The sequence below is a fragment of the Hyla sarda genome, chromosome 13 (assembly GCF_029499605.1).
Source record: "Hyla sarda isolate aHylSar1 chromosome 13, aHylSar1.hap1, whole genome shotgun sequence".
NCBI lineage: Eukaryota > Metazoa > Chordata > Amphibia > Anura > Hylidae > Hyla > Hyla sarda.
In genome coordinates this window covers 23,765,196-23,790,759 of record NC_079201.1, presented here as the reverse complement: position 1 = coordinate 23,790,759, position 25,564 = coordinate 23,765,196, and the positions used below count along the sequence as shown (strand labels likewise).

General features: G+C 42.4%; 1 pseudogene; it reads left to right on the top strand.

Annotated features, from left to right (window-relative positions):
- Nucleotides 1-25,564, top strand: part of LOC130297581 (uncharacterized) — a 438,873-nt pseudogene that overhangs the window by 98,926 nt on the left and 314,383 nt on the right.

The window sequence follows — 25,564 nt, the reverse complement described above, 5'->3', positions numbered from 1 at the left end:
AAAATGGACATATTTTTGCTTTTGAAAAAATTAGAGGGCTTCAAAGTAGAGCAGCAATTTTCAAAAATTTCATGAAAATTGCAAAATCTGAAGGGACAGATATTAAAGAACTACAACTCCCAGCATGCCTGGGCAGTCTAGGCGTGCTGAGAGTTGTAGTTTGGCAACATCTGGAGGGCTACCGTTTGGGCACCAATGTAACAGTGGTTGGCTGTCTGGGCATGCTGGGAGTTACAGTTTGGCCTTCCTAGTGGTTGCCACAGTAAAGATCACTTTACTTTCACTTTCATTCCCCCCCAAGGTGGTTTCCCTACCTGTGCATGTCTCCAGCGATGATCGGGGTCCCCAGGCATCTTCTCCTCCAGGTACCGGCCTCCATCTTCTCCCCACGTTCCCCACGACATCCAGGGGTGTACAGGGGTGGCAACCCACTGTCCTGCGCTGCCATTGGTCAGAATCAGTTCTGACCAATGGTAAGGGATAGGAGGAGATCGCAGCACTGCGACCTCGCTCCTAGCCGTCAGGATGATCACTGACAGCTCTGATCATCCCTATTTCCCTATTTCAGCCCGGAATAGCAGAAAATCGCATGTCTGAATTGACATGCGATTTTCTGCGATCGCCGACATGGGGCGATGTGCCGGGATGCCTGCTGAATGATTTCAGCAGGCATCCCTTTCCGGTCCCCAACCGGCTAGTGGGACCAGAATTCCTGCGGGCGTATATGCCCGGCGTCCTGAAGAGGTTAAGGACCAAGCCCATTTTTACCTTAAAGAGGTACTTCGGCCCTAAAACATCTTATCCCCTATCCAGAGGTAGGTGCTGCATGCGAGATAGCAGGGGTCCACATCGCGCGGGACCCCAGCGATCAGACATCTTATCCCCTATTCTTTGGATAGGGGGGATAAGATGTCTTAGGGTCGGATTACCCCTTTAACCCCTTAAGGACCCAGCCCATTTTTTGCACATCTGACCACTTTCACATTAAGCATTAATAACTCTGGGATGCTTTTACTTTTCATTCTGATTCCGAGAATGTTTTTTCGTGACATATTCTACTTTGTTAGTGGTAAATTTTCGCCGATACTTGAATCATTTCTTGGTGAAAAATTCCCAAATTTGATGAAAAAATTCAAGATTTTGCATTTTTCTAACTTTGAAGCTCTCTGCTTGTACGTAAAACAGACATTCCAAATAAATAATATTTTGATTCACATATACAATATGTCTACTTTATATTTTCATCATAAAGTTGACATGTTTTTACTTTTGGAAGACATCAGAGGGCTTCAAAGTTCAGCAGCAATTTTCCAATTTTTCTGAAAATTTTCAAAATCAGAATTTTTCAGGGACCAGTTTTGAAGTGGATTTGAAGGTCCTTAACCTCTTAAGGACCCAGCCATTTTACACCTTAGGACCCGGCCATTTTTTGAACATCTGACCACTGTCACTTTAAACATTAATAACTCTGGAATGCTTTTAGTTATCAATCTGATCCCGAGATTGTTTTTTCGTGACATATTCTACTTTAACATAGTTGTAAAAAAAATTTGTAACTTGCATCCTTTCTTGGTGAAAAATTAGAAAATTTTATGAAAAATTTGAAAATTTAGCATTTTTCAAACTTTGAAGCTCTCTGTTTGTAAGGAAAATGGATATTCAAAATATTTAAATTTTTTTTATTTACATATACAATATGTCTACTTTATGTTTGCATCATAAAATTGACAAGTTTTTACTTTTGGAAGACACCAGAGGGCTTCAAAGTTCAGCAGCAATTTTCCAATTTTTCACAAAATTTCCAAACTCACTATTTTTCAGGGACCAGTTCAGGTTTGAAGTGGATTTGAAGGGTCTTCATCTTAGAAATACCCCACAAATGACCCCATTATAAAAACTGCACCCCCCCAAAGTATACAAAATGATATTCGGTCAGCCTTTTAACCCTTTAGGTGTTTCACAGGAATAGCAGGAAAGTGAAGGAGAAAATTCACAATCTTCATTTTTTACACTCGCATGTTCTTGTAGACCCAATTTTTGAATTTTTACGAGGGGTAAAAGGAGAAAATGTATACTTATATTTGTAGCCCAATTTCTCTCGAGTAAGCACATACCTCATATGTCTATGTAAAGTGTTCGGCGGGCGCAGTAGAGGGCTCAGAACCGAAGGAGTGACAAGGGGATTTTGGAGAGTACGTTTTTCTGAAATGGTTTTTGGGGGGCATGTTGCATTTAGGAAGCCCCTATGGTGCCAGGACAGCAAAAAATACCCACATGGCATACCATTTTGGAAACAAGACCCCTTGAGGAACGTTACAAGGAATAAAGTGAGCCTTAATACCCCACATGTGTTTCACGACTTTTGCATATGTAAAAAAATAAAATAAAATTTCACTAAAATGTGTGATTCCCCCCAAATTTCACATTTTTGCAAGGGTTAATAGCAGAAAATACCCCCCAAAATTTGTAACCCCATCTCTTCTGAGTATGGAGGTACCCCATAAGTTGACCTGAAGTGCACTACGAGCGAACGACAATGCTCAGAAGAGAAGGAGTCATATTTGGCTTTTTGAGAGCAAATTTTGCTCGGGGGCATGTCGCATTTAGAAAGCCCCTATGGTGCCAGGACAGCAAAAAATACCCACATAGCATACCATTTTGGAAACTAGACCCCTTGAGGAACGTAACAAGGAATAAAGTGAGCCTTAATACCCCACACGGGTTTCACGACTTTTGCATACGTAACAAAAAAAATAAAAAATTTCATTAAAATGGGTGTTTCCCCCCAAATTTCACATTTTTGCAAGGGTTAATAGCAAAAAATACCCCCCAAAATTTGAAACCCCATCTCTTCTGAGTATGGAGGTACCCCATAAGTTGACCTGAAGTGCACTACGAGCGAACTACAATGCTCAGAAGAGAAGGAGTCATATTTGGCTTTTTGAGAGCAAATTTTGCTCGGGGGGCATGTCGCATTTAGGAAGCCCCTATGGTGCCAGGACAGCAAAATAACCCCCACATGGCATACCATTTTGGAAACTAGACCCCTTGAGGAACGTAACAAGGGGTACAGTGAGTATTTACCCCCACTGGTGTCTGTCAGATCTTTGGAACAGTGGGCTGTACAAAATTTTTTATTTGCACAGCCCACTGTTCCAAAGATCCGTCAGACACCAGTGGGGGGTAAATTCTCACTGCACTCCTCATTACATTCCGTGAGGGGTGTAGTTTCCGAAATGGGGTCACATGTGGGGTTTAGTTTTTTTTGCGTTTGTCAAAACCGCTGTAACAATCAGCCACCCCTGTGCAAATCACCTCAAATGTACATGGCGCACTCTCCCTTCTGGGCCTTGTTGTGCGCCCCCAGAGCACTTTGCGCCCACATATGGGGTATCTCCGTAGTCGGGAGAAATTGCATTACAAAGTTTGGGGGCTTTTTTCCCTTTTACCTCTTGTCAAAATGAAAAGTATAGGGCAACACCAGCATGTTAGTGTAAAAAATTTATTTTTTTACACTAACATGCTGGTGTAGATCCCAACTTCACATTTTCATAAGGGGTGAAAGGAGAAAAAGCCCACCAAAATTTGTTAGTCAATTTCTCCCGAGTACGGCGATACCCCATATGTGACCCTATACTGTTGCCCTGAAATACGACAGGGCTCCAAAGTGAGAGCGCCATGTGCATTTGAGGCCAGAATTAGGGATTTGCATAGGGGTGGACATAGGGGTATTCTACGCCAGTGATTCCCAAACAGGGTGCCTCCAGCTGTTGCAAAACTCCCAGCATGCTTGGACAGTCAACGGCTGTCCAGCAATACTGGGAGCTGTTGTTTTGCAACAGCTGGAGACTCCATTTTGGAAACAGTGGCGTACCAGATGTTTTTCATTTTTATTGGGGAGGGGAGGGGGCTGTGTAGGGGTATGTGTATACGTAGTGTTTTTTACTTTTTATTTTATTTTGTGTTAGTGTAATGTAGTGTTTTTAGGGTACAGTCACATGGGCGGGGGGGTTACAGCGAGTTTGAGCTGCCGCGCAAAATTTGCTGCATCGCAAACTTGCAGCCCGATACTCACTGTAAGCCCCTGCCCATGTGAATGTACCCTGTACATTCACAGGGGGGGGGACCTCCAGCTGTTGCAAAACTACAACTCCCAGCATGCACAGTCTATCAGTCCATGCTGGTAGTTATAGTTTTGCAACAGCTGGAGGCACACGGGTTGGGAAACACTGAGTTAGGAAACAGACAATGTTTCCCAACCAGTGTGCCACCAGTTGTTGCAAAACCACAACTCTCAGCATTCTCAAGCATGCTGGGAGTAGTAGTTGGCAACATCTTTAGAGCTAGATGTTGCCGAACTACAACTCCCAGCATGCTTGGAGTTGTAGTTTTGCAACATCTGGAGGACTACAGTTTGCAGACCACTAATACAGTGGTTCTCAATCTGTGCCCTTCCAGATGTTGCAAAACTACAACTCCCAGTATGCCAAAACTGTCCAGGCATGCTGGGAGTTGTAGTTCTGCAACATCTGAAGGGCCAGATGTTACAGAACTACAACTCCCAGCATGCCTGGACAGTAAGGGCATGCTGAGGATGTGTAGTTTTGCAACATCTGGAAGGGCACAGTGGTCTCCAAACTGTGGACCTCCAGATGTTGCAAAACTACAACTCCCAGCATGCCCAGATGCCAAGGGCTGTCTGGGCATGCTGGGAGTTGTAGTTTACAGGGTCCCAATACAGCAATGCATGTCGCTTTACGGCGACGTGCATTGCTGTAAAGGGCCCGACCGCGGCTGAAGATCAACTCACCTGTCGCCGCCGCCGCCATCTTCCTCGCCGGGATCCGTGTCTTCAGGGACGAGGTAAGTACCGGGGCCGGTCCCCAGCACTCCCCCGTCCCCCGCAGCGTCCTCCGGTCTTCCTCCCGTCCTCTCCGGACTTTCAGGGGCCGGGCAGGACGGGAGGAAGTAACCGCCCTCCCCCCTGCGATTGGTCGGTTAGTTAACAGACAGATCGCAGGGAATAGGAGGAGGTGGCAGGCTTGCCACCTCGCTCCTATTCTTTAGCATGGTCCTGGCTGTCTGTGACAGCCGGGATCATGCGAAATTACCGGGCGGTCGGGTCCCAGAGACCCGATCAGCCCGGTATCGCCGCAGATCGCAAGGGCGATTTCCCTTGCGATTTGCGGCGATCGCCGACATGGGGGGCCTACATGGCCCCCCTTGGCGTTTGCCCTGGATGCCTGCTGAAGGATTTCAGCAGGCATCCAGTTCCGATCTCTGCCCGGCGAGCGGCAGAGACCGGAAAACGCCAGGGCGTATGGATACGCCCTGGGTCCTTAAGGCCCAGGGTGTGAGGGCGTATCCATACGCCCTGGGTCCTTAAGAGGTTAATGTTAGAAATACCCCATGAATTACCCATTTATAGAAACCACACCCCTCAAAGTATTCAAAATGACATTCAGAAAGTGTTTTAACCCTTTAGGTGTTTCACAGAAATAGCAGCAAGTGAAGGAGAAAATTCAAAATCTTCATTTTTTTACACTCACATGTTCATGTAGACCCAGTTTTTGAATTTTTACAAGGGGTAAAAGGTGAGAAATCCCCCCAAAATTTTTTATTCAATTTCTCTCGAGTAAGGAAATACCTCATATGTGGATGTAAAGTGCAGTAGAGGGCTCAGAAGGGAAGGAGCGACAATAGGATTTTGGAGAGTGAATTTTGCTGAAGTGGTTTTTGGGGGGCATGTCACATTTAGCAAGCCCCTATGGTGCCAGAACAGAAAAAAAAAACACATGGCATACTATTTTGGAAACTAAACCCCTCAAGGAACGTAACAAGGGGTACAGTGAGCCTTAGCACCACACAGGTGTTTGACGACTTTTCGTCAAAGTCGGATGTGTAAATGAATTATTTTATATTTTTTCACTAAAATGCAGTTTTTTTCTCTCCAAATTTAACATTTGTACAAGGGGTTATAGGAGAAAATACCCACCAAAATTTGGCATGTAGGAAGCCCCTATGGTGCCAAAAAAAAACAAAAACACATAGCATACTATTTGGAAAACACCACCGTTCAAGGAACGTAACAAGGGGTACAGTGAGCCTTTACACCCCACAGGTGTTTGACAGATTTCCACTAAAGTTGGACGTGAAGAAGAAAAATAAAAAAAAATTTCACTAAATTGCTGGTGTTACCCCAAATTTTTCATTTTCACAAGGGGTAATAGGAGAAAAAGCCTCCCAAAATTTGGAAAACCATTTCTTCTGAATATGGAAATACCCCATATGTGGACATAAAGTGCTCTAATGGGGTCATGTGTGTGTGTGTGTGGGGGGGGGAGGTGCTTTTCTGGCACCACGGAGGCTTTGCAAACACACACAGCCTTCAATTCCGGACAATTCTCTCTAAAAGCCCAATGGAGCTCCTTCTCTTCTGAGCATTGTAGTTTTCCCACAGAGTGCTGTACATCCGCATAAGAGGTATTTCAAAACTCAGAAGAGATGTGGTTACAAATTTTGGGGGGATTTTTTTCTTTTCCCTTGTGAAAATGAAAAATTTAGGATAACACCAGCATTTTCACATTCAACTTTAACGAAAATTCGTCACAACCCCTGTGGGGTGTTAAGGATCACTATACCCCTTGTTACGTTCCGTGAGGTGTGTAGTTTCCAAAATAGGATCACATGTGGCTATTAATTTTTTCGAGTTTATGTCAGACCCGCTGTAATATCAGCCACCCCTGTGCAAATCACTAATTAAGGCATCAAATGTACATAGTGTGCTCTCACTCCTGATCTCTGTTGTGCACCTGCAGAGCATTTTACGTCCACAAATGTTTTTTTTTTTTTTCCTTTTTACCTCTTGTGAAAATGAAAAGTGTGGGGCAACACCAGCATGTTAGTGTAAAAAAAACGTGGTTACTCCGCGTCATCTTAGGTCGGTCTGAAGCATGTACCTGAAGCTGGGACCCGGGGCTAATAGCACGCGGCAGCAATTGCAGTACCGCACGCTATTAACCCTTTAGATGCGGCGTTCAAAGTTGAACGCCGCGTCTAAAACGAAAGTGAAAGCTGCCCGTCTGCTCAGTGGGGCTGATCGTCACCACCGCAGTGAAAATGCGGTGTCCCGATCAGCTGGGACACAAGCGGAGGTCCTCTTACCTTCCTCCGGTGCGTCCCTTCGGCGATTGATTGCTCCAAGCCTGAGATGCAGGCTTGAGCAATCGACCGCCGATAGCACTGATCAATGCAAAACTATGGCTTTGCATTGAAAAGTGTATCAGTGTGTGTAGTGTTATAGCCCCCTATGGGAACCATAACACTGCAACAAAAAAAACATATGTGGTATCGCCGCATGTGTAAATGTCTGAACTATAAAAATATATCATTAATTAAACCACATGGTCAATGGCGTATGCGCAAAAAATTCCAAAGTCCAAAATAACTTATTTTTGGTCACTTTTTTATATCATGAAAAAATGAATAAAAAGCTATCAAAAAGTCCGATGAATACAAAAATTAATAACGGCAGTTATTTTGTGACAGAAGATAGTAACGGGAGAAACTGCATGCACTATTTCACCCATTACTATCTTCCGTCACAAATTAACGGCCGTTATTAATAACGTGCTATAACGGGTTAAAACGGTTTCTAACGGCCGTATAGGATTTTTTAACTGCTGTTTTTACAGCTGATTTTCAGATGGAACGTACGGATCTTTAAAACTGTGTAATTTTGTAGTGTGAATGAGGCCTAAATTAAATAAATGCTAAAAAATGGCTGTGTACCAAACAGCAGAATCTGTTCTGGACAGGAAACACTTTGGCTTGCTGGAAGTACTGTGGCAGGGATTGGAGAAACTGTGGCTTGCTGGGGTTATTTTTAAAATTCTCAACCTTTTATATGTTTTTAACCCCTTAAGGACGCAGGACGTAAATGTACGTCCTGGTGAGGTGGTACTTAACGCACCAGGACGTACATTTACGTCCTGTGCATAACCGCGGGCATCGGAGCGATGCCCGTGTCATGCGCAGCTAATCCCGGCTGCTGATCGCAGCCAGGGACCCGCCGGCAATGGCCGACGCCCGCGATCTCGCGGGCGTCCGCCATTAACCCCTCAGGTGCCGGGATCAATACAGATCCCGGCATCTGCGGGAGTTCGCGATTTAAATGAACGATCGGATCGCCCGCAGCGCTGCTGCGGGGATCCGATCATTCAGAACGCCGGACGGAGGTCCCCTCACCTTCCTCTGTCCGGCTCCCGGCGTCTCCTGCTCTGGTCTGTGATCGAGCAGACCAGAGCAGGAGATGACCGATAATACTGATCTGTTCTATGTCCTATACATAGAACAGATCAGTATTAGCAATCATGGTATTGCTATGAATAGTCCCCTATGGGGACTATTCAAGTGTAAAAAAAAATGTAAAAAAATGTAAAAGTAAAATTAAAAAAAAAGTGAAAAATCCCCTCCCCCAATAAAAAAGTAAAACGTCAGTTTTTTCCTATTTTACCCCCAAAAAGCGTAAACATTTTTTTTTATAGACATATTTGGTATCGCCGCGTGCGTAAATGTCCGAACTATTAAAATAAAATGTTAATGATCCCGTACGGTGAACGGCGTGAACGAAAAAAAAAAAAAAAGTCCAAAATTCCTACTTTTTTAATACATTTTATTTAAAAAAAAATTATAAAAAATGTATTAAAATTTTTTTAAATGCAAATGTGGTATCAAAAAAAAGTACAGATCATGGCGCAAAAAATGAGCCCTCATACCGCCACTTATACGGAAAAATAAAAAAGTTAGAGGTCATCAAAATAAAGGGATTATAAACGTACTAATTTGGTTAAAAAGTTTGTGATTTTTTTTAAGCGCAACAATAATATAAAAGTATATAATAATGGGTATCATTTTAATCGTATTGACCCTCAGAATAAAGAACACATGTCATTTTTACCATAAATTGTACGGCGTGAAAACAAAACCTTCCAAAATTAGCAAAATTGCGTTTTTCGTTTTAATTTCCCCACAAAAATAGTGTTTTTTGGTTGCGCTATACATTTTATGATATAATGAGTGATGTCATTACAAAGGACAACTGGTCGCGCAAAAAACAAGCCCTCATACTAGTCTGTGGATGAAAATATAAAAGAGTTATGATTTTTAGAAGGCGAGGAGGAAAAAATGAAAACGTAAAAATTAAAGAGTCCTTAAGGCCAAAATGGGCTGAGTCCTTAAGGGGTTAATGTGATTGAAAAAAACGGCCACTAGGTGGCTCTGTTCTGTTTTCTGCACAAGTCAAACAGGTAGTTTGGTCTCCACCCAGACTTGCAGAAGACCAAACTCAGGAAGTGCGTGCGTGACATGGCGAGGCACAGCTCTTGCAGGCTTCAGTGACATTGCGCCTGCTGGGGAATGCCCACTTTCTTCTGATGGGAGCTCACACAATATCAGCAAGGGGAAAGGTATGATACACAGATTTTTAAAGCTCAGAAATTTTTTTAAGGGCAGGAGGGGTGTTAGGAGTAATTAGGGAATATAATCTGAGTTAGTTTACAAAATATGATTTGATGACAGGTACTCTTTAAACATATTGGCTTGCCAGAGACACTGTTGGTAATGGTGCATTGTAGTTGGCATTGGAAGTGCTAAGGCTGTTGCTTGGGCATCAGAGCTTTACTTATAATGTGCAGTGTAATCGATATTAGTATGTCATCCTTTACTTGCATATTTGAATGCAGTCTGAGGCATTAAAGTGAAGATTCTTATTAGATATGAGAAAGATATGGAACATATGAGAGTCCACGACAAGGCTTTACAGGCTGGTAGAAGTGGGGCGAGTGTGTGCCGGATCACTTTACTGCAAGGCCTTTTCAGGACAAACCCAAATGCTAAGTTCATCTCATCCAGCCAGGCCAGACTAGTACATAACTGTGTAGTCCTCACATGATCCAGTCTGATTCTCACCCAAGGGGAACCCTTTTGAAGAAATAGTGCCAGATAATGAGTTCTGTTCCTGCTCAGGATTAAAATAATTCACAAGGTTTTCATCTTTTCCAACAGCTGGCTGATCTAATTAACCATATTGTTGATACAGTCCAATCCCCAAAAAATGAATTCATGTATAGATCAGATGAGGGTGAATGCTATGTCCGTTCACCCCTTTTACACACACACACACAAAACCTCTATCTTTGGCCAAAGCCGTCTTTAATAAACAGCTTAAAAGATTATTTATTAAAATGAGAAAGGCAATCATACACAAAAAACAAAACATTTGTCGAAATGTAGCAGAGATGCGTAAGGTTAACGTAAGGAGTCATATACATAATACTGCTCCTTTTTAGGCTGAATTTAAAGTTTCTTTACTGCCTTAACAAATGTCTATGGGGGAGATTTATCAAAACCTGTGCAGAGGAAAAGTTGTCCAGTTGCCCATAGCAACCAATCCGATTGCTTCTTTCATTTTGCAGAGGCCTTGTTAAAAGTGAAAGAAGCGATCTGATTGGTTGCTATGGGCAACGGGGCAAGTTTTCCTCTGCACAGGTTTTGATAAATCTCCCCCTATTTGTTTCCTCCATTTTTTACATTTTTCCCCCAGTACGTTCAGTGGAACACGGATGTTGTTGGTCTGTTTTTTGAGCAATCAACTACTTTTGAGATGTTTTATGGCTCATAAAATGCACCAAAATGCTGTGTGTGAGCAAAGCTACAAAATCTACCTCCAATGAAATAGCTTTCATGTCTTATTAGCATTATGATAAATAGTTGCAAAAATGTTCAATCACTTATTGAAATATTAGAAATTATTAGAGGTCCTAAGGGTTTATTCAAAAGCTACTGTCATGTTTTTGCAGCAAATGTCCAAAATGTCAAAACAGTGCCAAAATGGTAATATGGCTTCTGCTTCTCTTAAAGGGGTACGGCTAAGGCATCTTATCCCCTATCCAAAGGATAGGGGATAAGATGCCTGGTTGCGGAGATCCCACCGCTGGGGACCCCCATGATCTTGCATGCAGTACCCCGTTATAATCAGTCCCCGGAGCATGTTCACTCCGGGTCTGATTACTGGCGATCACGGGGGCCGGAGCATTGTGACGTCACGCCCCTGCCCCCGTGTGACATCACGCTCCGCCCCTCAATGCAAGCCTATGGGAGGGGGCGTGACAGCTGTCATGCCCCCACCCATAGGCTTGCATTGAGGGGGCAGAGTGTGACGTCGCAATCCTCCGGCCCCCGTGATCGCCAGTAATCAGTCCACGGAGCGAACATGCTCCGGGGACTAATTATAACGGAGTTCTGCGTGCAAGATCACGGGGGTCCCCAGCGGGGACCCCCGTGATCAGGCATCTTATCCCCTATCCTTTCGATAGGGGATAAGATGTCTTACCGCCGGAGTACCCCTTTAAGTGAATGGAAACATCCAGAGAGTTAAAACCAATACACTTTATTCTCTGATAAATACATCACAAAATCATTAATGTCCTTTTAATAAGGCAAATCTCGAAGTTTAAGTACATCCTTGTCCACAAAAGAATTCCTCCTGGTAAGGAGATTTACTGTTTAACATACTTTAATATGAAGGATACAGAATTATGTCCATTGGAGAGGAGCTGTTTACATCACTGTTATAATGGCAATTCTGAGCCTGTCAAATGACCGAAATCAGCGGCACCCACTTGTACCTTGTGCCTTTTTAATGGGGTCTGTAAAGTTTCAGCCTGGTATCTATACATGCCATTCTATTAGTAACATAGCCTCTAATGGTAGTGTGAACACAACCTTAATCTGCTCTAGTTCCCCCAGGGTGGGAGGGGGTAAATGACCCCAGGTCCCTCCCCCATGGGCCAGTGAGCCTGCTTACATCTAGACTTTCTCTTAATCACTTCAAACTGGCTAAAGAGAATAGGATTTGATCTGGCATAAGCAAGCATTGCGGCTCCTGGTGGAGAGGCATGAACCAGCACAAGATCTATGCTCTTCCCCCTCCTCTGTGTACACCTTTAACTATGAGCATCCTTGTGAGAAGCCCATAAATGTCACTTTTTTTTTTACTGTTGACTCTTTCCAGATGACGTCCATAGACCATGTTGGTTAATGGAGTATGTAAATCTTACGAAAGTACATGTAGAAGCTTGCTTAGCACCTTGAATTAGTACACATAGTCATTTACAATATGTTTTGGTAGAAAACCCTCTTTCATTAGTTCCATCCTCCTCTCAAGCTGTTGTTGTTCAGTAATGATAGGTCTGGCTTTACCAGTGTGTATTTTGCTGGAAACCTGCTCTGTGAATCCACTGCCATTCTTGGAATTTTTGAATAAGACATTACTTTAGTACATGCCTTCCAAAACGAAAACCCACAAAGCCAAGGGTGTGAATTTATCACTGAAGAAGTTGCTGAGTACTTGGATATAACCAAGCTTAAGATCTATGGAGACCTTGCCGCCAGTTAAATAACAGTCTCTAACCCCAACATCTATTTTACTCTATGGCAACGTGGAAGGAATACAGAGTGATACAACAGAAGGATTACATGTGGCAGGAAACATTTTTAAAAAGATGTCCAATATAGTTAACACATTTTATGTTACTGGAGATAGCAGACAGGGCTTGGGAGGGATGTGGTCCTAATCTTTTAATGCACTTTATATCTATTAACTCTTTCACAATAAAAAGGGCATTCAGTGGCATGTATCCAACAACTAACTGTAGATCACAGCAAGATCAGATTAGATCTAGGCATCATGGTGACTCTTCTGCATGATATAGTTAACTTTTCCAACTCTTGAATTTACTACACTTGCTGGAAAGATGGTTATTAATATACAGTGTAGGCAAAACTATAGCATGTGTATAAATAGTGGAATTGGTCAATAGGGAAATAGATCAGATATTAAGGTGTCCAAACCGTTGGCTGAGAATCAAGTTACCAGGCCAAGTAGTTTAATAGTACCGTATATCAGTATGATGTGACCAGTTTACACAGTCCCCTTTACTTGAACTTCTGTTAATAAGGTTGAGTTTACACTCTATTTGTTTCATACATTTAGCGTGGTCGTTGGGAAAGCTTAAAGGGGTACTCAAAAGGAAAAACCATTTTTAAATCAACGAGTACAAGAAAGTTATACAGATTTGTTAAATATTTATATTTACAAATCTTAAGCCCTTTAGTACGTATCAGCTGTTGCATGATCCACATGAAGTTGTGAAGTTCTTTCTAGTCTGATATCAGTGCTCTCTGCTGCCATCACTTTCTGTGTTAGGAACTGTCCAGAGCAGAAGAGGCTTGCTATGTGCATGTGGCTACAGAGAGCACTGTGGTCAGTCTGGAAAGATCTACAGAGCTTCCTCTAGAGCATACAGCAGCTGATAAGTACTGGAGGGATTAACCTTTTTTAATAAAAGTAACTTACAAATCTGTATAACTTTCTGACACCTGATAATTTTAAAAATTTTTGTTTACCCCTTTAAATGCCCATAGGTTGATATTGCAATACAGAGGCCAGAAGGTTGTCATTTTGGCCTCTGCCTGGCTGGTATAACCCAAAAAATAAAGTATGAAATAACATAGTAGACAAGGGGATACTTATATTTAAAAAAAAAATAATAATAATAATAATCTTCACAATAGCGGAAGCCCAGAACTCAACACCCCCCCGTAGGATTACCTTTCGAAAGTTAACAGAGCAGGCCCACAAGCCTTTCCCATTTATGTGAATGGGACAGCTCCTGTCTATTGTTGCCTATGTCCATGGGGCTTGATATAAAGCAAGATGGCCACCCCCATAATAATGTAAAAAAGAAATACAATCAGAAAATAGAAACTGATTAGAAAAAAAATGTTTCAGTATCTGCCTTTGATCAATAAAAAAAATCCAAGGTATACATTCCCTTTAACAGATACATGTGAAAGGCCTAGTGATGTACCTGTATATAATTTACTTACTGTTGCAGAGATGAAGGAACCTCCTTCCTCTTCACATGCACACTGATAATACTGATCAGTGCTATGCCTATGCATAGCACTGTTCAGTATTTGCAATCAAAAGATTGCATTAAATAGTCCCCTTGGGGACTTAAAATGTTAGAGAAAGAAAGTTTTAATAAGAAGTGAATAAGCCCCTCCCCCAGTAAAAAATTTTTATTACCCTCTTTTCCCATTTTACCGAACAAAATGTAAAAAAAATAAAATCAGCATGTTTGATATTGCAACATGCGTAAATGCCCGAACTATAAATATAAAATGTAATAGTTCCGTACGGTGAATGACGTAAACGTAAACAGAACTGCTGCATTTAGTCACATCACAACCCAGAAAAAATGAAATAAAAAGTGATCACAAAGTAACATATATACGCAAACATGGTACCGATAAAAACTACAGATCGCAGCGCAAAAAGGAGCCCTGTATATGGAAAAATTAGGAAGTTATAGGGGTCGTTAAAGGGCAATTTAAAAATGCTAATGATGTAAAAAAATATATATTTTTTTTTAAAGTAGCACAACAAAAAGCATGTAAACACGGTGGGAGAGTCCTTGTCGTCCAATCTGTTCTGCTGATCCAGGAAGCTTCAGCAGGCTGGAGCAGTAGAGCACCGATAACACTGATAAGGTTAGCTAAAGCGCATGGTTGATTGCGTACATGTAAAAAAATACCAAAGTCCCAAAGCGATCAAAAAGTTCCATCAAAACAAAACATGGTACTGATAAAAACTACAGATAACGGCGAAAAAAATGAGCCCTCATATAGCCCCGTATGCCAAAAAATAAAGTTATAGGGGTTAGAATATGACAATTTTAAATGTACAAATTTTGGTGCATGTAGTAAAAAAATGTTTTTAAGTAGTACAATAACATAAAACCTACATATATTGGTTATCCTTGTAACCGTATGGACCTACAGAATAAAGGTAAGGTGGCATTTTTTACAGAAAAGTGCACTGGGTAGAAACTGAAGCCCCCCAAAATTACAAAATGGCCTATTTTTTAAATTTCACTGCACATTATGTTATAAAATGCTGTTTGTTACAAAATACAGTTGGTGACGCAAAAAACAAGCCCTTATAGGGGTCTGTAGGTGCAAAATTAAATGCATTATGGTTTTTTAGAAGGGGAGGAGGAAAAAACGATAATTGGCCTGGTCCTCAAAGGGTTAATCGTATTGACCCACAGAATAAAGAAATTGGGGGAGATTTATCAAAACCTGTGCAGAGGGAAAGTTGCCCAGTTGCCCATAGCAACCAATCAGCTTGCTTCTTTCAATTTTAACAAGGCCTTTGCAAAATGAAAGAAGAGATCTGATTGGTAGCTATGGGCAACTGCACTGCTTTTCCTCTACACAGGTTTTGATAAATCTCCCTCAAGGTGACCCCTTAAAGAGTTATTGTCTTATAAATTGATCTCAAGAATGAAGTATGGCTAGGATATGTTCTGAGTGGGTCAGAACTCTGGCATTCAGAGAAAGAAGTAGCTGCAGCTCTGTTGTAGTTCTAAGTTCTCTAACATATTTTCCTTCTACTGTGTCACTCACTGCCTCAAACTGTGCAGAGAAATGCCCCATTTACTCTGCACTACAATAACAAGGGCAGCACTGTGTAGTGAGAAAAAACTGTAAAGGATGCTGCCTCTTCAGTGTCAGGATTGGTGGGCGTCTGATTGGTTGCTATGGGCAACTGGGCAACTTTTCCTTTGCACAGGTTTTGATAAATCTCCCCCATTATGTCCGTTTTACTGTGAAAAGTGCAACGTAAAAACAAAATCCTCCAAAATTTGCACAAATGGGGTTTTGCACGAAAAAAACGAAAATACAAAAATAAAATTGTCTGTGTCCTTGCAGCCAAAATAGCTATGTCCTTAAGGGAATAAATCAACAGGCTAGGCACATTAGAAAAACAAAAATTTCACCGGACAACACCTTTCAAAGAATGAATAACAAATCTGAAGATACTACCTTCTGTAGACAGCTGCTTCAAGATTGTAGCCCAGCCTTAGTACAAAGTAGGGATCGACCGATTATCGGTTTGGCCGATATTATGGGACGATATTCACGATTTTGGACGCTATCGTTATCGGCAATTACCTTACCGATAATCCAATAATGCCCCGCACCGCCCCCACCATGCCGCACCCCCCACAACGGCACCGCACCCCCCATGACCACACCCCCCACCACGCCGCACCCCCCACCGCACCGCCCCGGCCGCTGCCCCATTGCCTCCCCCATCCCCGGTTTTATAATTACCGGGGCTGGGGGTCGACGCTATTTCTGGCTCCTGCGTCGTCCTGTGTTAGGCTGGGTTCACACGAAGTTTTCTCCCATACGGGAGAGCATACGGCAGGGGGGAGCTAAAACCTTGCGCTCCCGTATGCCTTCGTATGCGCTCCCGTATGTCATTCATTTCAATGAGCCGGCCGGAGTGAAACGTTCGGTCCGGTCGGCTCATTTTTGCGCCGTATGCGCTTTTACGACCGGTTGACCACAGTTTTGCGGTGTGGTCGGTGATAGGACTCAGGACCCCAGAACAGGCAGAGAAGCGGTAGTCTCTGGCCCCGGAAATGCCGCTGCAGTTCACTGATTTAAAGCGTCCGCTTTAAATCAATGATGTGCAGCGGTGTCGCCGGGGGGGGGATAAATAGACGTTAACTTATACCGGAATATCGGTATAAATTATGGCTATCGGCCCTAACATCCACAGATTATCGGTATCAGCCCCAAAAAATAACTAGATCGGTCGATCCCCAGTACAAAGTAAGCTTCTGGTTGAGACGTCTTCGATGTTCGTATTATGTTGTATTGTACATTTTCATGCAAATGAGTCCAGGCATCCTTCTTAAAGGTGTACTCCGCCCCTAGACATCTTATCCCCTATCCAAAGGATAGGGGATAAGATGTCAGATCGCCGGGGTCCCGTTTCTGGGGCCCCCCTGGGATCTCGGCTGCAGACCCACCTGTACGGCTTCCGGCAACGCTTGAGGCTTCGGATCCCGACCACAATGGTGGAAGAGCGTGATGTCACGACTTCGCCCCGTGTGACATGAATTATCAGCCCAGCGCTGCGCTGTCCCCAAGCACCCGCAAGCACTGCTCTCCTCTTTGTTGCAGCCGCCGACGCTGGAACTCTATACTGTACGCCAGTGGTCTCCAACCTGCTGACCTCCAGCTGTTGCAAAACTACAACTCCCAGCATGCCAGGACAGCCGTTGGCTGTCTGGGTTGTCTGGGCATGCTGGGAGTTGTAGTCTGGGCAGCCGTTGGCTGTCTGGGCATGCTGGGAGTTGTAGTTTTGCAACAACTGGAGGTCCGCAGGTTGGAGACCACTGGCGTACAGTATAGAGTTCCAGCGTCGGCGGCTGCAACAAAGAGGAGAGCAGTGCTTGCGGGTGTGTGGGGACAGCGCAGCGCTGGGCTGATAATTCATTCCCGAGGGGGAAGGGTCAAACCGGTATGGGAAAAATTCATATCGTGTAGCACAAAAATTTTGGTATTCCGTATGAACCGGTATACCGCCCAGCCCTAACCTGTGTCTAAGGCACTTAGGTGGGCACACATCTGACTTAAGCACATAAGGGGGTATTTTCATCTCATAAAGTGCAAGGACGCCCACCAATCCTGACACTGAAGAGGCAGCATCCTTTACAGTTTTTTCTCACTACACAGTGCTGCCCTTGTTATTGTAGTGCAGAGTAAATGGGGCATTTCTCTGCACAGTTTGAGGCAGTGAGTGACACAGTAGAAGGAAAATATGTTAGAGAACTTAGAACTACAACAGAGCTGCAGCTACTTCTTTCTCTGAATGCCAGAGTTCTGACCCACTCAGAACATATCCTAGCCATACTTCATTCTTGAGATCAATTTATAAGACAATAACTCTTTAAGGGGTCACCTTGAGGGAGATTTATCAAAACCTGTGTAGAGGAAAAGCAGTGCAGTTGCCCATAGCTACCAATCAGATCTCTTCTTTCATTTCTCAGAGGCCTTTTCAAAAATGAAAGAAGCAATCTGATTGGTTGCTATGGGCAACTGCACTGCTTTTCCTCTACACAGGTTTTGATAAATTACCCACCTTGTGACTAAGTGTAAGGTACTAAAATAAACATGCCTGTGTCTGAGACACAATGGGTGCACACTTGTGGGTGAGATGCTTAAGGGACGTTGATGACTTAACTTGTAATGTGAAATATGTGCTTGGCACAATGCCTGCTCCACATAAGAGTTGGCAAATGTCAGATAGCTGCTAGCATCCAAGATTGCCTAGCAGGGAGGAGAGCATTGTTCCCTGGGACCCTTATTCCACAAGATATCCCAGTGCACTATTAAACATTTCTTGTTACAGACATTCATTCATAGAGTTGCTATTAACTGACGTCTCCATATTGTGAGATGTAAAATACACTTGCGTAAAATCCATTAAAAAGAATTGTCAATAAAAGACAACTTTGTTCTACATTAAGTTTTTAAGCTCTCTGAGAATTTTGTGAGAGACGACATTTCATCATTTCTTCCACAAGAGGGTGCAACACAGAGCCAGTACATAACACTCCAAAGCAACCTGCTGTGATTCTGGTGTAATGTTGCTCCCATAGTTCTAGTGATGCAGTATTGGTGGTTTATTGAATGTAAAGTAAAGTTGTAAAATTTCAAGGAGAAATTTCATAAATTACAGTTTACTGATATTGCACTTAATGTCCTAGTAAAGTCTTTGTTGTCTTATTGAGGTCCAGCAGCAGGTAACTGGTTTGCTGACCTGGGACCGACAGTGGAGCAGTAGCTGTCACTCAGATTTCTGTAACCTAAGTTTCTCCAGAGAGTCGTTCTTTGCTGCAAGTCTTAGCAGGACAATGAAACATTGACATTTAGGGTCAGAGATCAAGAAATGGACTGCAGGTCTCAACAGATCCTGGAATGCTTTTATACTAGTGTAGTTGAGGTACTTAGAGTTGCAAGTGGAGGCACCATTTTAATACAGAACTTTCTACTGAAATTTCTAAATTAATTCTAACCATTCTCTACAATTTTTCATTTTATTTTTATAAACTTCCCTAAGTACTGTAAATGCATCCATATCACACAGCAAGGGCATACATATTCTAGCAACATGCTGTGTTAATTTCATAGGGTTATTGTCACATCCCTGTGTGGTGAGGACAATTACAGATCTCCCATTTTTCTGCATTTTTAGGCTGTGTTCATGCTACCTTCAGTAGCTCTGTTGATGGTACCTTCAGATTTGCTGAAAGGAAAAGCACAATGATGGATATTACTAGAGATGAGCAAACTTACAGTAAATTTGATTCATCACAAACTTCTCGGCTCGGCAGTTGATGACTTTTCCGGCGTAAATTAGTTCAGCCTTCAGGTGCTCTGGTGGGCTGGAAAAGGTGGATACATTCCTAGGAAATAGTCTCCTAGGACTGTATCCACCTTTTCCAGCCCACGGGAGCACCTGAAAGCTGAACTAATTTATGCAGGAAAAGTAATCAACTGCCGAGCCGAGAAGTTCGTGACAAATTGAATTTACTGTAAGTTCGCTCATCTCTAGATATTACAACTCTGCTTTAAGTCAGAAGGGTTCTTTGGGTGCCATTCATGTCTGTTGTTTGATGGGTCTGTGAACAGAACCATTGCAAGCTAGCACAGGGTTGTAATGGTGCAAGGGTCATAGAGATGGGTGTGGTGGAGCCAGGTTGCAGCCTTATTGTCTTATGTGTAATCCAGCAAAACTATTTATTGCACTTTGTCTTTGTATCTCCAGGTTTTGATGTCACCCCTCAGATGTGCTGATATAGTTTAGTATGAGACAATCAGCCAGATGTCGGCGATGATGTCATTACACAGAGCAAGAAGTGGGTATGTAGTCACCTCTGTTACAATTCTTACCCTGGTGTCATGATCTATTTTTAGTTTAAGGAGCAGCATGTGCCCCACATGACTAGAAGTACGCGGCCCAATTTCGAACGATTTCATTTGGCCATTTGAACCATATTCTATGTCAGTAAGGAAATAGAGTCAAGCATATAGTCATGCAGTCTTTAGTAACCAAATGTATCAATACTGAAGAGTGATGTAAAAGTGGCATTTAGATGCGCAGTAGCTCAAACATGTAATCAAAATGTATTCTTTGAATCAAGTCTGAGGCCTTTCTGGAGCAAGTTGGCACTTACATAGGATGCCACCGTACCCCAGAAGCAGTTTGCTGTAAGACATTTAGTAGTGGAAACTGCACCGAGCAAGAACAGCAAAGCAATGAAACAATGCAATACTGGCCTCGGAAGCAAAATCCACGCTAGGATTTTTTACTGGAGCTTCTTGGAAAATCTTGAAATGATTGTGCACAATGTCAGGAAGACAGGGTAAAGCACCCCAGCACTGCGTTCCAGAAGGGGAGATTCAGTTCACTATGCAATGGATGAATCAGGTGGATAACACAAGAACACTTCCTGCCCTAATTTGGTTTAAAATTGTTGACCCTTTGGTGTAGATGTATTTTATTGAAGATACTCCTTTCCCACAGAGGGTTAAGCCTCCTTTTCCTGTACTGAGGAAACATAAGTGCAAAGGCCTTGTGGCGGATATCTCCTGCACACGTCTGGTGCACAGACAGTTCAAGTTAAGTCGCTGGAGGCCGGCTGTCATTTTCAGACAGCTATTGAGTGGTACAGTATAAACAGCTGACAGAACTTTGTACTACCGACCGTGCTCTTGACAGAGTTAAATCTGGAGCAGGTGCAGTGTACTTATTCACGCCTTCTAATCTTACCTCCCACATTAGCAAACAGATTATTGGTATAAGTTCATGCATTATTTTCTCTGTAGGGACATTTTAAGTTTCCTTCTATGTCTATGATTGGCCGAAAGTTACTCGAGCTCTGCCAGAACAGTTCATTCCAAAACTCAGTCACGCTAGCAGACATATTTTCCTTCTCCAGTATAAAGACGGCAGGGCTTTAAAGAAACAAAATTGAAGAAAAGGTCATGAAGCTATTAATGAAACTATACCTGCACCGACAGTCTCCCTTTTTTTTTTATTTTATTTTTTTTATTAGTCAGTAAAGTTCAGTATTTGTGGGCAGGCCAGAGCTTATGTTCTTACACTATGTAATGTGTACCCCTTGAGGTGTCTTTAAAGGGGCACTCCACTGGAAAACATTTTTTTTTAAATCAACTCATATCAGAAAGTTAAACAGATTTGTAGATTACTTCTATTAAAAAAATCTTAATCCTTCTAGTACTTATCAGCTGCTTTTTGATCCACGGGAAGTTCTTTTCTTTTTTTATTTCCTTTTTGACTGACTACAGTGCACTCTGCTGACACATCTGTCCATTTTAGGAACTGTCCAGTGTAGGAGCAAATCCCCATAGAAAACCTATCCTGCTCTGGAAAGTTCCTAAAATGGACAGAGGTGTCAGCAGAGAGCACTGTGGTTAGACAGAAAGGAAAAATATATAGAAAAGAACTTACTGTGGATCATAACAGCAGCTGATAAGTACTGGAAGGATTAGGATTTTATAATAGAAGTAATTTACAAATCTGTTTGACTTTTTGGCACCAGTTGATTTAAAAAAAATGTTTTCCAGTGGAGTACCCCTTTACGAAGGTACTAAAACTAAGCTCTCTCTTGCTACTGAAAGGTACCTACCCTGTAAGTCAATGTCCTGCATATAAATAAGCCCTTACATTAAACTTTTAATTACCTCCCCCTCTGTTCCTATGCTGATCACCTGTACCTGTTCGGCTTTTCACCAATCAGCGGATACACACCGTACTCCTGGCATCATGGCTCCCATCACTGAGGGGATATACCAGTAGTATGAAGCGTGACCGCCAGGTCTGCTGATTGGCTGTGGCGGTCACATGACCTCCGCCCCCTAAATCAATACCAGAGTGCCGAAAGGAGGGATCAGTGTGGGAATGGAGGGGAGTTAAGAAACAGTTCATTTTAATTCTTAAAGGTGGATAACCCCTTATGACTTGGTAAGAAAATAATAAAATGAGGGTCTTCTCCAAACGGAAGTAAACCATTTGTAAAAAAAAAAATTACACAATTTAAAAAGTTGCCCATAGCAACCAATCAGACTCCTTCTTTCATTTCTTAAATGCCTTTTCAAAAATGAAAGCGGTAATATGGTTGCTATGGGCAACAGGTTGATTTATCCTCAGCACAAGTTTTGATGAATTTCCCCCATTGTTTCTACTTATGAAAACCACCAGTTGGCCCATGGAGTCTTACAGGCAAGGTAATGCTTCCTGGCAAAAAAAGGTTATGCCAATTAGCTATTCTACAGACAGAAGAAAACTCTCTCCTTAGTGTTGGACTTGGCATCATTCGGCTCAGTATTTTGCATCAGTATTTGTACACCTTTATCAGAAGTTTAACCTCTGAAGGACGTAGGGTGTACCTGTACGCCCTACGCACAGTCCCGGTGTTTAAAACGGGGTCACACTGTGACCCCGCATCAGACCGGGTCGGTCCCGGCTGCTAGTCATAGCCGGAACCCTGGGCTAACAGCGCGCGGCGTCGATCGTTGTGCCACGTGCTGTTAACCCTTCAGATGCGGCGATCAAAGTTGACCGCCGCGTCTGAAAGTGAAAGTAAACGCTTCCTGGCAGCTCGGTCGGGCTGATTGGGACATCGCAATGAAATTGCGATGTCCCGATCAGCTAGGACGCAAGCGGAGGTCCTCTTACCTGACTCAGCGGCGTCCGATCGGGGTTTGATTGCTCCAAGCCTGAGCTACAGGCTTGAGCAATCGAGCCCCTATCTCGCTGATCCATGCAAAGCTATGGCTTTCCAGGGATCAGCATAAGAGATCAGTGTGTGCAGTGCTATAAGTCCCTAGGGGAGCTCTAACACTGCAAAAAAAAAGTTAACAAAGATCATTTAACACCTACCCTAATAAAAGTTTGAATCACCCCACTTTTCCATTAAAAAAAACTGTAATTCAAAATAAAAATAAACTTATGTGGTATCGCTGCGTGCGGAAATGTCCGAACTATAAAAATATATTGTTAATTAAATCGCACGGTCAATGGCGTATGCGCAAAAAATTACAAAGTCCAAAATAGCGTATTTTTGGTCACTTTTTATATCATGAAAAAATGAATAAAAAGCGATCAAAAAGTCCCATCAATACAAAAATGGGACCGATAAAAACTTCAGAACATGGCGCAAAAAATGAGTCTTCATACCGATCCGTACGCGGAAAAATAAAAAAGTTATAGGTGTTAAAAGATGAGAATTTTTAACATATAAATTTTCCTGCATGTAGTTATGATTTTTTTCCGAAGTACAACAATATCCAACCTACATAAGTAGGGTATCATTTTAACCGTATGGACCTAAAGAATAAAGAGAAGGTCTTATTTTTACCGAAAAATGCACTGCGTAGAAACGGAAGCCCCCCAAATTTACAAAATGACCATTTTTTCTTCAATTTTGTCGCACAATGAATTTTTGTTTTCGTTTCGCCGTGGATTTTTGGGTAAAATGACTAATGTCACTGCAAAGTAGTATTGGTGGCGCAAAAAATAAGCCATCATATGGAATTTTATGTGCGAAATTGAAAGCATTATGATTTTTAGAAGGTGATGAGGAAAAAATGAAAATGTAAAAACGGAAAAACACTGCATCCTTAAGGGGTTAAACTACTGTGAAAAAAATGTAATTGAAAGTTTTGTACAGTTTCAATGTTTTGGACACAATCTTGGTTTTGGCTACAAATACTAGGGATCGACCTTGCATCACGGTGGGGTGTGCGGTGGGTCGGGGGTGCGGTGCGGCGGGTCGGGGGGGTGGTGGTCGCGGGGCGGGGGACGGGGCATTATCGGCTTATCGGCAAGATAATTGCCGATACCGATAATGCCCAAAATCGTGATTATCGGCCGATAATATCGGCCATACCGATAATCGGTCGATCCCTAACAAATACTATTGTAAAATACTGAGCCAAATACTGCTGTATGAAATCAACCTATGGGTAATTACCCTGTAAGTCAATGTGCATCCTATAAAAGAGTCTTATAATATGGCTATGGATCATTAATTAAATTAGAATCTCTTCCCAAAGAAGGGCAGATTTGCACACTTTCTTTCCAGGGAGCATTACTTGAAAGTAGGTCTCCCTTTTCTATTTGGAGGAGATTTGAGTTCAACTAATAATCTGTAGTCATGTTTCAAGCCTCTTTTCTGGGTTGAATATTGACAAACAGGAAAGCAGTCTCCAGTAGATAGCATTAGATAGCTTGCTTCTTTCTGGAGGAAAGCTAACCCAGACCACCACGGCCAATTGTCCAGGCACCTCTGCCCCGCAGCCACCAGCAGCTTTCCCCAGCCAATTCAGAAGGAGGGATTGTATATATATATATATATATATATATATATATATGCATAGGTATAAACCAGGCCTTAGCGGTCATTAGAATATAAACCTGGATAAACAGATCCTTAATAACAGTTGAGTACCCCTGCACTATTCTATAACACTGCTTTGTAGTTGTAACCCTGGAGCTATATGGTTAAACATAGGCAGGAGTTGGGGGCTTAAAAGAGAAAGGAATGTTTTAAACCTTCATATAACCTTCAAATATCAAGAAATGATTTGGGGCAAACAAAAAGGTTCTGCATTACCGATTTCTATGTAAAAAATGATACACCTCTTACACAAGATCTGCCAGGCCAAAGCTACTGTCTGTGCATCCTATACTAACCAATGTATTGGCAAGATGGGGCTGCGGGAGTGGCACAGTAACAGGCTTATCAAATGCTCATTGGATTGCGTGATCAGCGTGCATTGTGGGAGGTTATCTAGCTATAGGGTGTGTCTGGTGACAAGCTGGTTGACAGTTACCAATAGAAACTACCTACATTTTGAATGCAAGATTATAATGTCAGCTGTAACAGGTTCAGTCCATATTCAGAAATTGTATTCAAGTTGTAGAATAAATATAATGTGCAATAAAATTCTTCCAAACCTACCCTTTAAGAGCCTTCAGTGTCTTTATACCGCAGTAGGACATTTTATTTGTAGCGGTCCTGTAAATAAATTTGGGAAGAATTTCCAGCAAAACTTCTTTACATACACCAGATGGAACCTAGCAGAATTTCTGGTTGATGCAGACCTTACCTTGTATGACCTCGCTTTCCTGGAGAAGTAATGTCTCCTAGACTAAACTATACCCAACGGCTACTAACCTAATGCCTTGCACGTGGGCAGCAGAGCTCTATAGGCTTGTCCATCACGTGTATTCTGTTCACAGGGGACATCTGTCCGTTCACTTCTTAAGGAATAACGTCTTGACCTAGGACTCACATTCTTCCTTACGTTTATGTAGCTTCATGGTTAAGGGGAAAAAAAATGAATGGAATATAACAAAACGGCTACTGCTGAGATTTTACCGTGTGACTATGTGACTTTCAGCTTTATATAAAAGATGTTTAATTGTTGAATAAGAAAAAGTTCTACAACTGATACTGTTTGATTCAGTTCCAGAATATTTTCAAGATCCATGCTTTCTGTCAATGAAGGGGGGGCGTACGTTTCGCGCTACTGCTTTAGGTCAGGG